Source organism: Lytechinus variegatus, chromosome 10, assembly GCF_018143015.1.
Source record: "Lytechinus variegatus isolate NC3 chromosome 10, Lvar_3.0, whole genome shotgun sequence".
Taxonomy (NCBI): domain Eukaryota; kingdom Metazoa; phylum Echinodermata; class Echinoidea; order Temnopleuroida; family Toxopneustidae; genus Lytechinus; species Lytechinus variegatus.
Window position 1 is genome coordinate 20,075,180 of NC_054749.1, and position 15,716 is coordinate 20,090,895.

Here is a 15,716-nt window from a genome sequence, read left to right on the forward strand (position 1 = left end):
TTCATCCATGCATTCATTCATTCATCCATCATTCAGTCAGTCAGTCACAGTGGCGTAGCTAGGATTTTTTTCCCGGGGGGGCACTGGGGGGTCCTTGCTTTTTCAGGGGGGGCACCGGCCATTTTTCCGGTGTGTGTGTATGTGTCCACAAGGGCGGATCCGACTTTCGCCAATAGGCGGACGGGGCCCGAAATTATATCTTCACCTATATCAGTCACTTCTTAGTTTTATTCTTATAAAACAACATAAACATAAAATAATCTCATAAGCCTTATAAAAAGTGCGAGCGCGAAGCGCGAGCGATTTTTTTTTTACTTTAATGTATTTTTTCCTGAAATTTAATTTTCTGGGCAATGTTATGTGTGATCCTGAACAAGATTCGTATGTACCCCCAAGCGCGAACAGAAATCAGTGGCGTAGCTACGGGGGGGCCTGGGGGGGCACGTGCCCCCCCTGAGATTTGGCGTGCCCCCCCAGGTGCCCCCCCAGAAAAAATTGGCAGAGCAAAAAAAAAGAAAAGAAAGAAAAGGAGAAAGAAAAAGGAAAAGAAGAAAAAAGACAGAAGAAAAAAGAAGAGGAAAATAAGAGGAGGACTGAATGAAATAATGTGAAGGGAAGACTTGCAATTAAAAAAAAAATCTTTTCATGTTTTCATCTTTTCATTACTATAAACAATTTTTGCTGGCGCTTCGCGCCATAATTGCCTGTTCGATGGGATTCATATCTTGCTCAATAGGCTGATGTGGAGCAAGTTTTGAAGTCAATATGCAAAACATAGTATTTTAGCTCGGACATCGAGTTTTCATTATTTTTTTTTCATTTACAAATTTAAATGCTCTGTAAAATGTCCGTTTTATGGTCTACATATCAGCATTTTACGCTCACGCTGCGTGGTCACATTGTTTGGTTTGCCAAGTTCATATTGTCTACGTGTATTCCATAATGTTCCATTAAACAAATGTATTCAGAATGCCCAGATTTTAGGTCTAAATATTTAACATGCGCGATAGCGTGCATGTTCTTTATTTAAAATGTACTTAAATTATCCAGTTTTACATCAGAATATCAATAATTGTCTGCTCACGCTTCACGATCGCATTATTAATGATACCCAATTGACTATATCATATTTATGACTTACAAAATATGAATAGAGTGTCCCGCTCGCATCAATTGTTTAGTTACATACCTATAACATTGATTAATACAAAAAGTGCTTAGAATGACCATTTTTTTAAGGTCGGAATGTCAAAAAATTTGCTCGCGCTTCGCGCTCGCATTATTGAAATATATACCGTCTTCGTGGTTAACTGTAAGCAGTCCTTAACAGGTCCCTTTTCGATAATGCTAGAACAGTTGATAAACATTTCTGTTCGCGCTTGGGGGTACATACGAATCTTGTTCAGGATCACACATAACATTGCCCAGAAAATTAAATTTCAGGAAAAAATACATTAAAGTAAAAAAAAAATCGCTCGCGCTTCGCGCTCGCACTTTTTATAAGGCTTATGAGATTATTTTATGTTTATGTTGTTTTATAAGAATAAAACTAAGAAGTGACTGATATAGGTGAAGATATAATTTCGGGCCCCGTCCGCCTATTGGCGAAAGTCGGATCCGCCCTTGTGGACACATACACACACACCGGAAAAATGGCCGGTGCCCCCCCTGAAAAAGCAAGGACCCCCCAGTGCCCCCCCGGGAAAAAAATCCTAGCTACGCCACTGACAGAAATGTTTATCAACTGTTCTAGCATTATCGAAAAGGGACCTGTTAAGGACTGCTTACAGTTACCCACGAAGACGGTATATATTTCAATAATGCGAGCGCGAAGCGCGAGCAAATTTTTTGACATTCCGACCTTAAAAAAATGGTCATTCTAAGCACTTTTTGTATTAATCAATGTTATAGGTATGTAACTAAACAATTGATGCGAGCGGGACACTCTATTCATATTTTGTAAGTCATAAATATGATATAGTCAATTGGGTATCATTAATAATGCGATCGTGAAGCGTGAGCAGACAATTATTGATATTCTGATGTAAAACTGGATAATTTAAGTACATTTTAAATAAAGAACATGCACGCTATCGCGCATGTTAAATATTTAGACCTAAAATCTGGGCATTCTGAATACATTTGTTTAATGGAACATTATGGAATACACGTAGACAATATGAACTTGGCAAACCAAACAATGTGACCACGCAGCGTGAGCGTAAAATGCTGATATGTAGACCATAAAACGGACATTTTACAGAGCACTTAAATTTGTAAATGAAAAAAAAAATAATGAAAACTCGATGTCCGAGCTAAAATACTATGTTTTGCATATTGACTTCAAAACTTGCTCCACATCAGCCTATTGAGCAAGATATGAATCCCATCGAACAGGCAATTATGGCGCGAAGCGCCAGCAAAAATTGTTTATAGTAATGAAAAGATGAAAACATGAAAAGATTTTTTTTTTAATTGCAAGTCTTCCCTTCACATTATTTCATTCAGTCCTCCTCTTATTTTCCTCTTCTTTTTTCTTCTGTCTTTTTTCTTCTTTTCCTTTTTCTTTCTCCTTTTCTTTCTTTTCTTTTTTTTTGCTCTGCCAATTTTTTCTGGGGGGGCACCTGGGGGGGCACGCCAAATCTCAGGGGGGGCACGTGCCCCCCCAGGCCCCCCCGTAGCTACGCCACTGGTCAGTCATGCATGCATGCTTTCTTTCTTTCTTTCTTTCATTCATTCATTCATGCATTCATTCATTCATTCATTCATGCATTCAATTCATTCATTTATTCCTGGGGCCGATTGCACGAAAGGGTCTTTGCAAGGACCGTCTTTCGTGTCGCCCATCTTTTATGATAAGCTGTATGCGGGGGATTTCTGAAATGTATGATAAACAAATAAAATTCAATAGCTAGCATCTAAATCAATTTGTATGCGATTTCATGATATATCACATCATAAACAAATATTTTGTTTACTTCAACGGATGAAGAAAATATGTTTGCAGGTAATTTATTTAAAATGCGTTTCACATAATTGGCGCATCATGATAAATGGGCGACACGAAAGACGGTTCTTGCAAAGACCTCTCGTGCAATCGGCCCCTGGCATATCTGCAGCCGATTTAGTTTCTATCTTCTTCTTCTTCTGTTGATTTCCTCCAGTCCTGGAGAACTGCGAGATCCAGTGGATACGCAGAAAAAAGTGGTTTGATAAATATGTATAGAGACACAATTAGAGAATGGCTCAGAACGAAGTTGGAATAAAGTGTATCACAAGGCTGTCCAGTTGTTGTTCACTAACATGCAAGAAATGAAGGGAGTCATAATGAAGTTGGGGAGCTGAAGCAGCAAGTATACTAGTTGCTTGAGTGTACAATCATTCATTCATGCATTTATTAATTCATTTATTCATCAATCCATCCATTAATCATTATTCATTCTATCCATCCATCCATTCACATTCATGCATCCATCCACCCACCAATACATCCATCCATCCCGGATTCATCCATCCATCCCGGATCCAGCATCCTTCCATCCATTCCATTTATCCATCCATTCATTTATTCATTCATTCATTCCATTCATTCAATCCGTTCATCATTCCTGCGTGGACTCAGCAGCCACTGAGCTTCCATCATTCATTCATGCATTTGTTAATTTATGTATTCATCCATCTATCCATTTTATCATTATTCATTCATCCAATCATTCATTCGGCCATCCATCCATAACATTTTCATTTTATACAGACATCGACGGAATATTTGCATGCTCAACCCCCGTGCTCAATCAATCTACCGTATTTGACACCTGTTACTCCTTTATTTATTTTCACTTCAACTTTTGCAGCCCTGACGTCTGCTTATTTTCATCAAAACACAAGTCAGATATATATATCCTTACCCAACAGGCGCGTAGCCAGGGGCGGTGGGGGCGGTCGCCCCCCCGAACGTCCCCAAAATGAAAAAGGGGAAAAAAGAGAGGAGAAAAGGAAAAGCGAAGGGAGGAAAGAGTAGAAAGGTAGCTTTGGGGGGGTTTCTTTTTCATCTTTATTTTTTTTATTTCTAAAAAGAGAAACTCATTAACTCTTGCTCTCAATTTATATATATGAATTTTTGCTTCCGCGCGCATATTGTAGTTCTCCTTTGTTTCCCCTCACCCTTTCTTTAACCCTGTTTTCCCACCTCAGTGTTTCTTGCCAGTTCAAGTTCAAATGTATACATGAGGGCATGGAATTAGAGTAAGGTTAGGCCGAAGTGTATGAAGTTATTATTTTTTCAAATTGATCGCACAACTTCTGGACAGGTCGGCTCCGGGCTGATCAAATCTTTATATCGGTTTCTGCCTTCACCTCCATGTAGGCAACTTCTCCGACTTTCAACTCGTTACTGAACAACCATAATTTGAGGGCAAACAGGTTTCTAATTTAAAAAGAGGAAGATATAAAATTCGTGTCGTATTAAATAAAAAAAGTACAATTTTTTAAAATCGAATTCTATTAAATTTCATGTCATTTCTATACACATTCATCTCCTGTCCTATTTTGCGCCCTCAGTTTGAAATTTTGAATGACGGTTAAGTTTCTTCATCATTCAAAATGAAGTGCTTCAAGATTAGGCAAAGAAATTATATATCATCCTTTTTTATATAATTTTAGTAAATCACAGATGTTTCAACTTTTCGAGCGGCATTTTCCTTGTAATGAATTAATCAATTTAATTAGAGCCGATGGGGGTATTAGAGATATCTGCATTTGATGAAACGTCCGCCCTTTGAAATTTCAGAGTTTCGATTGCTCTTCGTGGGGACTCGAGGAATATCGTCCTCTCGCGGCATAAACCCTTCTCCTCTGTTGCCTATTGTTTGTAATAAAACCTGATCTTTCCAAGGGAAGCATCCAGTATGACTTAGATAATACCCTTTTCTCGGGATTCGTTTCTTTGAAAAAAACTGGATAAAACGCTTTAGCTTCCGTGCTAATTATTATTAGAATTTCCTCCATTTATCCCTTTTTTGTGCGTTCACAAACACTCTTGAAAACAAGCTTCAAAATCACAATAAAGTCAACTGAATTGGAGCTGGTATAGGTACTAGAGACAAGAGAGACGGTTCCTTTTCATTTTAATTTTTGAAACACCGAAAGCTTCTCGCGGGAGGGGGAAACTCTCCCTCCTTGCACCCACCCCCTAGGGAGCGCGCTTCGCGCGCTCTGGAAGTGTTGGCACGCTTCGTGTGCATTTACCGCCCCTTCCAAAATGAAATCCTGGCTACGCGGTTGTTACCCAACAAAATAAAAAGTGTTAAAAATGATGGGGATCCATTTCAAGATTATGCTCATTACTCCTTTTTTTTAAGTAATTATTATGCAATTTGCCTCTTGTGTTGAAATAGTCGACTTTACCTCATTTTCTTTCTGAAAAGCTAACTTCCTGCCTCGAAAATTTCGCTATACTCCTAGATGCGAAATGAGAAAATGTGTACTTTTGGGTTATGATAAATAATTGGGAATAGTATGCCTAGTTCACAGAATTACTGTCATTATATATAGTATATATTTGGTTACCATACTTCCTGAATTCATTTCCTTTTAAAAACTCATGTCATATCTTACTTTCATACGAGCGAGCGTTTAATTCATTTGTATATAGAAGTAATAATTCGTAAATAAAATAGAATGAGTCTACATGATCTTTGTCATGATAATTAATTTACTTTTAATACTACTGTCGGACAACAGAATTACTGTCATTATAATACTCATTAGAGTCTTTGGTTACCATACTTCCTGAATTCATTTCCTTTTAAAAAATCACGTCCTATGTATATCAGTATGTAAAAGTAATAATTCGTAAATAAAATTAGAATGAGTCTACATGATCTTTGTCATGATGATTAATTTACTTTTAATACTATACTGTCGGACATGGAAGCGGGGAGCTTCAAAAAAAATTGGGGGGGGGGGAGTGTTGCGTGTATTGGGCCATAGATGGCACCCCCAGGTAATCTAGAAGGCGGACGGTGTAAAAATATCCTAAATTACCTTCATTTTGTAGTGAACCCCCCCCCCCTTTTTTTTTGCTTTTCAATTTTCTCGGGACCAGTTTGATTTCCATTTTGAACTGAAAATTTGAGCCTCCCTTTAAAAACAAAAGAAAATGCAATTCCAAATCGTAATGACGTCGTCATTGGCTGCGACTTGAAGCAGATTTGGTCTTTACTCCGTTCACATGGGTTGCCGCAAAGCAAAATTGTGATATTGTTATTCCTAATTACTATTCTGAAGAACTTCTCATGAAAGTATTCTACTTTTGGACATTCATGACAATGCAAAATGCGATTTATTAAAAAAAAATCGCGTCGCATCGGATCGCATAGTTTATTTCATACTTTTTCAAATCATTGACATAATCGATTTTATTATGATGGCTAATTTCGATCTCTCTGTCCATGATGCATAGTTTATATGATTCCCAATTTCATTTCTTTTACATATAGCATGTAGATTTTCTTTTGCTGAATTCTCTTTTATTTACTTTCATTGTTCATCTGTGCAGCATGATTGTAATATGTACATGGCTCATTCGAAAAGCAGTGTTTTGGTCCAAACCTGTCTAAATAGATGAATAAATGAATAGATAATAAATACATAAATAAATAAATGAAGTAAATAAATAAATGGCGTGCGCTGGGCTATAGAGTCATAATGTGAGCGTTGTGGCCCAGTGGAATATTAGTCTTCGGACTCATGAAACAGAGGGTCGTGGGTTCGAATCCCAGCCATGGTGTAATTTCCTTCGGCAAGAAATTTATCCACACTGTGCTGCACTCGACCCAGGTGAGGTAAATGGATACCTGGCAGGAATTTATTCCGCGCTTTAAAAAGGCTGCGGGGTAGAGCCAGTGTAATAATATCCAATTAAGCGCATACTAGACGCATTTGGCAGTGATATGCGCTATATATAAGCATGTTGGTATTATTATTATTATAATTGCTAAAGGGTTCATTATTTTTTTTATCAAATGAAGACTTCAGGGTTGGCGTCAGTTTGTTTGATGGAGGGAACACAAACTAAACTTGACTCGCATGTTTTTTAATTGAATAAACCGATTATTACGGTTTTAAAACAACAGAGATCAAGAAAGAAAAAGAAAGGAATGTTTTATGAAAAACTACCTCAGAAACATGTCGAGCACCATGGTGATAGAATTCATAAAAGGGGTTTTATTTCATCGCCAACCATCGGCAGGGGGGGGGGCAACAATGCAATTTTGACTTTGCATAATACGACGAATATCTAACATAACAACAAATCTAGAGACATAGAATATCATTTGTAGGTGTACAAGCAAAATGCTTTTATTTATTTATATACAGCTGCTTGACACAATATACATTTTTTAAAACGTATTATAAAAAAAGTCACACAAAAGCAACGCTTATAGTGGATACCCCGAGAAAATAAGGGAAAATACAACAAACGAGTTCATTATTTTGTTTTCCCAAATCATCAAAGTTTAGTTCCTGTTCAAGTTAAAGAGCAACAAAACCAGGAACTCTATACAGTGCGTCCCAGAATAAACGAAACCGAGATTTAGCGATCATTTATCATTACTTAATCATAAATGAAATAGACAAATGACCTACCAATTTAAAGCTTAGAATCTCCCCTTTCATCTGATATTAATTAGTTTATTTCTTATTCACGCATGAGTGAGCAAAAACAGTGTGAAGAAAGGATACCAAAATCTCATTTGGCGGGGGGTATCTGGGTTTCAAAAGGAAAACCACATTTCTGAAAAGTTCAATATCTGCTCTTTAATTTGGTACCTCAATTACAGAAAATGGTCAAGAAATAAAAAAGTTCTGGTCATTTGAAATAAGGCTTGCATTTCCATAATTTCATGAGATAAACGTGTTTTCACCGGTTTCCCACAGAAGCTTTCACATGGTGAACAAAAGATTCAATGCATGGCTGATCGTCAACAAAACGGAGTGTCGAGTGAGTTTGAAAGCCAGCCTGGAGAACCTCTTCATTTTATGAAATTATTGAAATTCAAGCCTTATTTCAAACGACCAGAACTTTCTTATTTCTTGACCATTTTCTGTAATTTAGGTATCAAATTAAAGAGGAGATATTGAACTTTTCAAAAATGTGGTTTTCTTTTTGAAACCCAGATACCCCCCGCCAAATGAGTTTTTGATATCCTTTCTTCAAATTGTATTTGCTCACTCATGCGTGAATGAGAAACAATGTAATATCAGATGAAAGAGGAGATTCTAAGCTTTAAATTGGTAGGTCATTTGTCTATTTTATTTATGATTAAGTAATGATAAATGATCGCTAAATCTCGGTTTCGTTTATTCTGGGACGCACTGTATAGGGAAACACATTTTATTTTAAAAGACACTGTAATATGAGCACCAGGAACTTCATTTCGATGTTGGCTATACAGTATTTTAGACAGTAGTAAATCGAAAATAATGCCGTGATTACCAGTATAATGCAGTTCAGGCCTATTTAATAACTATAACAACTTTTATAATATGCACACGTGCTTTATTCACATCATAAATCATTTACATATTGTTAACATGTTTGATTTCTGGTCTTATTTTTTTACAATGATATCTTATTGTTTTGTATTTCTGTATTTCAGTTATCTAATAAAGGATCTTAGAACCTAATATTTACATCATAATTTACAAACGCAAATGAACATTGGGGATGAGAGGGATGGGGAGGGGGGCTGTAATCTACAAGCTAATCTTTTAAGCATGAAATCCCGTTTTATGAAATTATAAAATAGGTATAGTGGTGGTGGGGGCGGGTCGAGGTAGGATCGGAATAGTCTGCTATGCAGACTCTGAATGGCTCGTGAGGTGGGATCTGCTACTGGTTTGCGAAGCAAACCAGCCTGAAAGGGTGAGCGAAGCGAGCCATTTCAGACCTAGTCTGCTATGCAGACTCGTTGAATCAGCTGAGGTACACACACTGCAGATGTGGGTCTACATTTGTAGACTAGGATCGGAATAGGACTGCAAACCCCAACGCATGCAATCATCGATATCGTTGGTATATATATTTATTTTCATTTGGTCCAATGCCAATTCGTCCAATTGCCTACTCGTCTGCTATCATTTGGGATTGGTCTATCATCATTTCCTCCAATATCCACATGGTCTAATTGCCATGAACAGTTGGTCCAATAAACATTTTGTCCATAACCATTTGGTCTAATTAGACAACGAATATGAGACCAACTGAATATGAGACGAAATGGTCAAAAGCTAACTGGTAATTAGACGAAATGGTGATTAGACGAAGTGATGATTGGACCAAATGGTTGTATAGACGAAATGTTGATGGACGGAATGGCATACTAAATGAAGGTATAGACTATGTGGTGAGTGGACGAGTTGGCAATTATATAAAATCTATAGGCAATCATTAGCAAAGCTATGCCACTATACAGTGCGTCCCAGAATAAACGAAACCGAGATTTAGCGATCATTTATCATTACTTAATCATACATAAAATAGACAAATGACCTACCAATTTAAAGCTCAGAATCTCCTCTTTCATCTGATATTACTTAGATTATTTCTCATTCACGCATGAGTGAGCAAAAACAATTTGAAGAAAGGATACCAAAAACTCATTTGGCGGGGGGTATCTGGGTTTCAAAAAGAAAATCACATTTCTGAAAAGTTCAATATCCGCTCTTTAATTTGGTACCTAAATTACAGAAAATGGTCAAGAAATAAAAAAGTTCTGGTCATTTGAAATAAGGCTTGTATTTCCATAATTTCATGAGATAAACGTGTTTTCACCGGTTTCCCACAGAAGCTTTCGCATGGTGAACAAAAGATTTAATGCATGGCTGATCGTCAACAAAGCAGAGTGTCGAGTGAGTTTGAAAGCCAGCCTGGAGAACCTCTTCATTTTATAAAATTATTGAAATTCAAGCCTTATTTCAAATGACCAGAACTTTGTTATTTCATGATCATTTTCTGTAATTTAGGTATCAAATTAAAGAGGAGATATTGAAGTTTTCAAAAATGTGGTTTTCTTTTTGAAACCCAGATACCCCCCAAAAAATGAGTTTTTGATATCCTTTCTTCAAATTATATTTGCTCACTCATGCGTGAATAAAAAATAATCGAAGTAATATCAGATGAAAGAAGAGATTCTAAGCTTTAAATTGGAAGGTCATTTGTCTATTTTATGTATGATCAAGTAATGATAAATGATCGCTAAATCTCGGTTTCGTTTATTCTGGGACGCACTGTATGTATATACTCCAAACTTGATCAGAACACGCGAGTACAAAAATGCTATTTACAAACATGCACATATACTAAATCATTTTAAAAAATTATTTTAGTTTGTGCAATAATGGCTTAAGCGAATGGCCTACAAAACAGGATTATTTGATCAAAATGTTGCAGAAAGAAAAAACATTGATACTCAACATTCTGAAAAAAAAAATGTTTATACCGGAGTGTAACTGTTTAAAATTGCAAGGGGGTTTACAGGGCCGGGGTTCACTTTTTTTTAAAGTGGGCGTGTGAAATTTATCCGTGGTTATAGGTTATATAGGCCTTATGATCATGGTTACACAGTATGTGACAATCATCCAACTAAAACAAATGATGAAACGTGCCTTTTAAAAACTACACCAAAAATATAACGACATGGGGTCAATACGAAAAGGATTATAAGCTTGTATACTCTCCGAAACACACTAATCATTTTGAATAGGAACCTATTCAATAAAGGTGTTACAGTGTAAAATAAAAGATATTAAAGGGGAATGAAACCTTTGGAACAAATAGGCTTGTGTAGAAGCAGAAAAATCAAAGAATAAGAATAAAAAAAGTTTGAGAAAAATCGGACAAATAATGAGAAAGTTATGAGTATTTGAATATTGCAATCAATGCGACAAGGATGTGTGATGTCACTGATGAACAACTTTCCCTTTGGTGGACTATAAAATACCCTTAAAATATCTCTTTTTGCTTTTTCTTATGATGATGCAAACTCTTTATCCATGATGTATTCTTAAAAAATATGTATTATACGTGCCCTCATGTAGAAAGAACACATGATCTATGGATAGATGTGATAAAAGAGGCAATTCAAGTGAAATATAATTATACTTAAGTAATGGGGAGAGCTGTTCATCAGTGACTTCACACATCTTTGTCGCATTGCCAATTTGCTATCTCCATAGCATTAGTGATCGCAATATTCAAATGCTCATAACTTTCTCATTATTTGTCCGATTTTTCTCAAAGTTTTGTTGATCTGTTTCTTTGATTTTTCTTTTTTCACACAAGCTATCTTGTTCCAATGGTTTCATTCTCCTTTAAACTGTTTATCAAATTCTGCTCACAACTCTATAAAACCGAATGAGAGGTTATTATGTACAGAATCTTTATTCAGATTTTGGATAGGAAATTTTAACGCCTCCTTTAAATTACGGACCTCTGTATATTCAATCAAACTGCACTTTTATTTCTAAGGAAAGACTCATAAAGCTATTAAAACGGAGCGGGAAAGATTATGATCAAAGTAAACAAACAAACACACAACCGGAGTTACAAGATGAATTTGACACTTCTAAATACCAAAAATATCCACACTGAAGGACTCGATTGTTAACATAATTATTACAATGAAAAAATTAATGATGTATACCGTTAATGATAGCACAGGAAGAGGGTCTGAAAAAAAATATGTTGCCACTCATTTCACTGGCGTATAAAAATACTGACAACAAAGTTATAAAGTTATTATAACACATGCATATACTGTTGGGTTTCTTTTTACCAGCTCTATTCCATCCAGATCGAGTGAAATATCATTCAAGTCAAGCGTCAGATTTTACGGAATATTAAAAAAGAAATGGGATGTAAAAAGAACCTCCTCCTAAATCCTGAATCCGCCCATGTCTTATAGGAAGATTAGGGCATGGAGGTAGAATGATTAGAAAGTTAAAATGTGACCAATGGGGAAATCTTTATCCTTCATTTTTCTGGCAAGTGACGGCTTAAGATAGTTTTGGGAGCGTTTCATCAACATTTTTTGTCCGACAAGCTGTCCGATCTGACAACTTTACTTTAATTTGATTGACTGAGAAGCACTGTTTCTATGGTAACTGTCGAATAAAATGTCCGACAATTCCTTTCGTGAAACGCTCCCCGTGTGCATGGTGTGTCACTTTTGACTTTTACTGACAGATCACACCGTAGAAAAATCTGTAAAAGGCCCGAGAAATCTTCTTGTGATAAGGAAGTGCCTGAACTGCCAACTTGAAGAAGAGTATGAACCTGTCCTCCTGTTCCTCAGTCATCTGAATTTCGCCAGCATCTCCAGACCTTTGACTAAGGGATAGAACCAACGACGCCATTTTGAAATTGGACTTATTTTTATTGTCATAACTTTCATGTGCTTCCAATGGAATTTTATAGTCGTGCACGATGGCAGCTACTTTTTTCTTCCCTATGATAGATATGAAAGAACAAAACAAAACGACAGAATGGATATTATAGGTAGTTAAATATTATCAGATCGTTCACTCATTACCCGAACTTGCATACATCGACCTCGAGATTAATATCTTTCTTATCTACATTCTTTAGAATTTGTTAATTATTAATTAAATTAATAAGTAATAAAGAAAATAATGTATTTTTGTTTCATACAAGACACAATGTGGCAATGTTCGACTTGGCCTGGGAAAATAACACAAATGAATATGGCCTCGTACCCTCGTCACATCCTATTCGATACTTATCAAACTTATGCATAAGTGGATCTAGGGGTGATAAGACTACCCCCTCCAAACAAAATAGAAAATTAGAAGAAATAGCAAAATACCAAACCAGAAAACAGGAAAGAAAAACAGAAAAATAAAGTTGATAAAATTGCGCCATGAGCGTATTTCTATGATGGATACCGGCGCATTACAAATGTTCATATTATTATTAAAGTTGACCCTATTGTATCATTATGGGCCTATATGAAAAAAATCTGCTCGCGCTTCGCGCTCGCATTAACAGTTTACTGGGATACACAGCTTATTTTTTATTAAAAAAAGTGACGTGGTAAAATATATCCAGTTTTTACATCGGAATATAGAAACATTTCTGATCGCACTTTGCCGCTCGCATCATTCATTTTGATATATCCATCATTTTCACAATAAAAAAGTGTACAGAATTTCCCATTTCTAGGTACAAATCTAAAAAGATTTTCAGCTCTCAAACTGTATGCAGTCCTTAACAGGTTCGTTTTCATATATTAAAAAAAATTAGCTCATGTACGCTCGCATTTATTGTTCTTTAGGCACGCATCTTAATTGGGAAAATTTGGATGAAAATATTTTTTTCGACCACCTATGATTAGCGAAAGCTGGATTCGCCTTTGCTTTCTTCACGCATTCTTCACCACCCGCATGGGGGTGGTGAAGAATGCGTGTAATCACTCGTCTCGTATCTAAATGTACTATATTGAACGGGAAAAAATGAAACTAAGAGTAGAGTCATGATCATAAACTGTATTCATGTTTGAACAATTACAAAACTGAACTTTTATACCTAAACAATCTTTAGCCTTCTTCAAGAATTTGTCATAGATGGATGATAAAGGGCCCCCTGATTTCCACAGAGTGACAGAGAATCAACGCCTCAATACCATGGAAATTAAATTCCTTCATGTCTTTCTCGTTGAATGGCAGAAGTTTGAACACCAATCTTGCTGATTTAAGGTGACTTGCCATGTTTTCGTTGATATATCGCTTGATACCCGTGATGCTCTCTTCTCCAGAGCTGCTACAGATGACAACTATAGGTGCACCCTGATTCGAGAAAAAAAGAATTCATTGCTTCATTTCTAAACACATCAAATTAAAAGCGTACATTATTACAGGGGAAGTTCACCCTGACGAAAATAATATTGCTAAAGAGGCAGAAAATTGTATAAAAAATATCTGTTTGAAGGTTTGAGGAAAATCCATCTAGTATTAGAAAAGTTTTAAAAAATTCTTTATTCATGAGATCATATGCGAAAGGTTTCCCCATATATCATGAAGTAAAAAAATAAAGAAATATCATGTTCTCAAAAAATGAAAATTGTTTTTATTATACCTTATATATAGCAACATTTCAATCATTTTTGAAAGAAACGGTATATAAATGTGAAAAATTAATTATGTACAACTGCTTTGGCAACACTTGTATTCAAATATGTTGTGAAAGGAATGAATGAAGAGAATGGTATACATGTATAGGCGTATAGCTTAAATCAAGGTTCCTCAGAGCTGTCTGCCCATACATGTATTTAAATGCAAGAGTTGCCAAAGCTGTTGTATAAATTCTCATATATCTATCTATATATATCATGTATATATTAAGAGATAATTAGGATTGATAAATGACGCATAATTAGCGCATTAAAGGGAAAAACAACCTGACGAAACTTTTGTTTTAAAATACAGAAAAAATAATAACAAAATAAATATTGGTAAAGGTTTGAGGAAAATCCATTTAGGGATAATAAGAAATTTATTAGAAATTGAAGTTCTTTATTTCACCTCATATACGAGCAGCTGCATGCTCCTTATATTATGTAATATATATAAATGCATAAATTTCATTTTTTTAATGGCTCATGATGACAAAATATTTCTTTCAGGAGCGGATGCAAAATAATTTGTAATTATACTATAGATACAATAAAAAAATTCAATTTTTTTAGAAAATGACATTTCATCGATTTTTTTTTAAATTCAAGATTCGGGAAGCTGCTTGCATATGACGTCCGCAACCCCCTTCACCATAATAAAAAAATTCTGCTATTTTACATATGTCCCTGGGAAGCGGGGGAGCTGAAGCACTACGGCCCCATTATTTTCTCTAGGGGCGCTGCGTGTATTCTCCATATGCAGCACCCCCTGGATCGGGTAGGTGTTAAAGATTGGATAAATGTAAGCAAAATGGCCTATATTTTGAAAGGAAGGAAACCCTTTTATTAATTCTATTATTATTTTTTGCGTTTAAATTTCTAGGGACCTGAATAACGTCTCCATTTCGTAGTGATCAAAGCCCCCCCCCCTTTTTTTTGCTTGTCAAATTTCTCGGGATCAGTATCACCATTATCGTGTAGTGACCCTCCTTTTTTTGGTTGTCAAGTCTACATCAGCACCCCCAGTAAAAAAAAAATGACCCAGCAGGGACCTGTTTTACTATAATCTTTCTGTCAGCTTGAACTTCCCCTTTAAAGACATCCGTAACGCGTTCTGTGTTATGTGGTGGTGTACGCCATGTTTCCAACATCAATTCAGCACGTTGTAAATGGTAGGTGGTTGTGGTAACCTTTATATCGACAACAACAATAATAACAAATCAGATCTCGATCATGATTGTACTTTAACGGATGACGATGATGATTGGCAAGATGAATAAGATCTACAGTCAACTTACCTTAAGAAGACGCGTTTCCTCCTTGTTAGTTGCATTTGTCTTTGAAAAGATACTACCCATTTTCACGGAAGTGAGTTCTGAATATCAAATCAAGTTTGCAGCAGTCTATCTGACCACGTTGGGGGTAGAAACTCCTTTCTACATTAGCTTAGGTTTTGGCTGGTATATCCTGTGGATTATCGTGAATTCTATTACAGATTTGTCGCGTTAATGTTTAATTGCG

At 36.0% G+C, this 15,716-nt stretch overlaps 1 pseudogene; it reads right to left on the reverse strand.

Moving 5' to 3' along the window:
- Positions 1–11,393: 11,393 nt before the first annotated feature.
- LOC121423176 lies at positions 11,394–15,716 on the reverse strand (annotated as a pseudogene).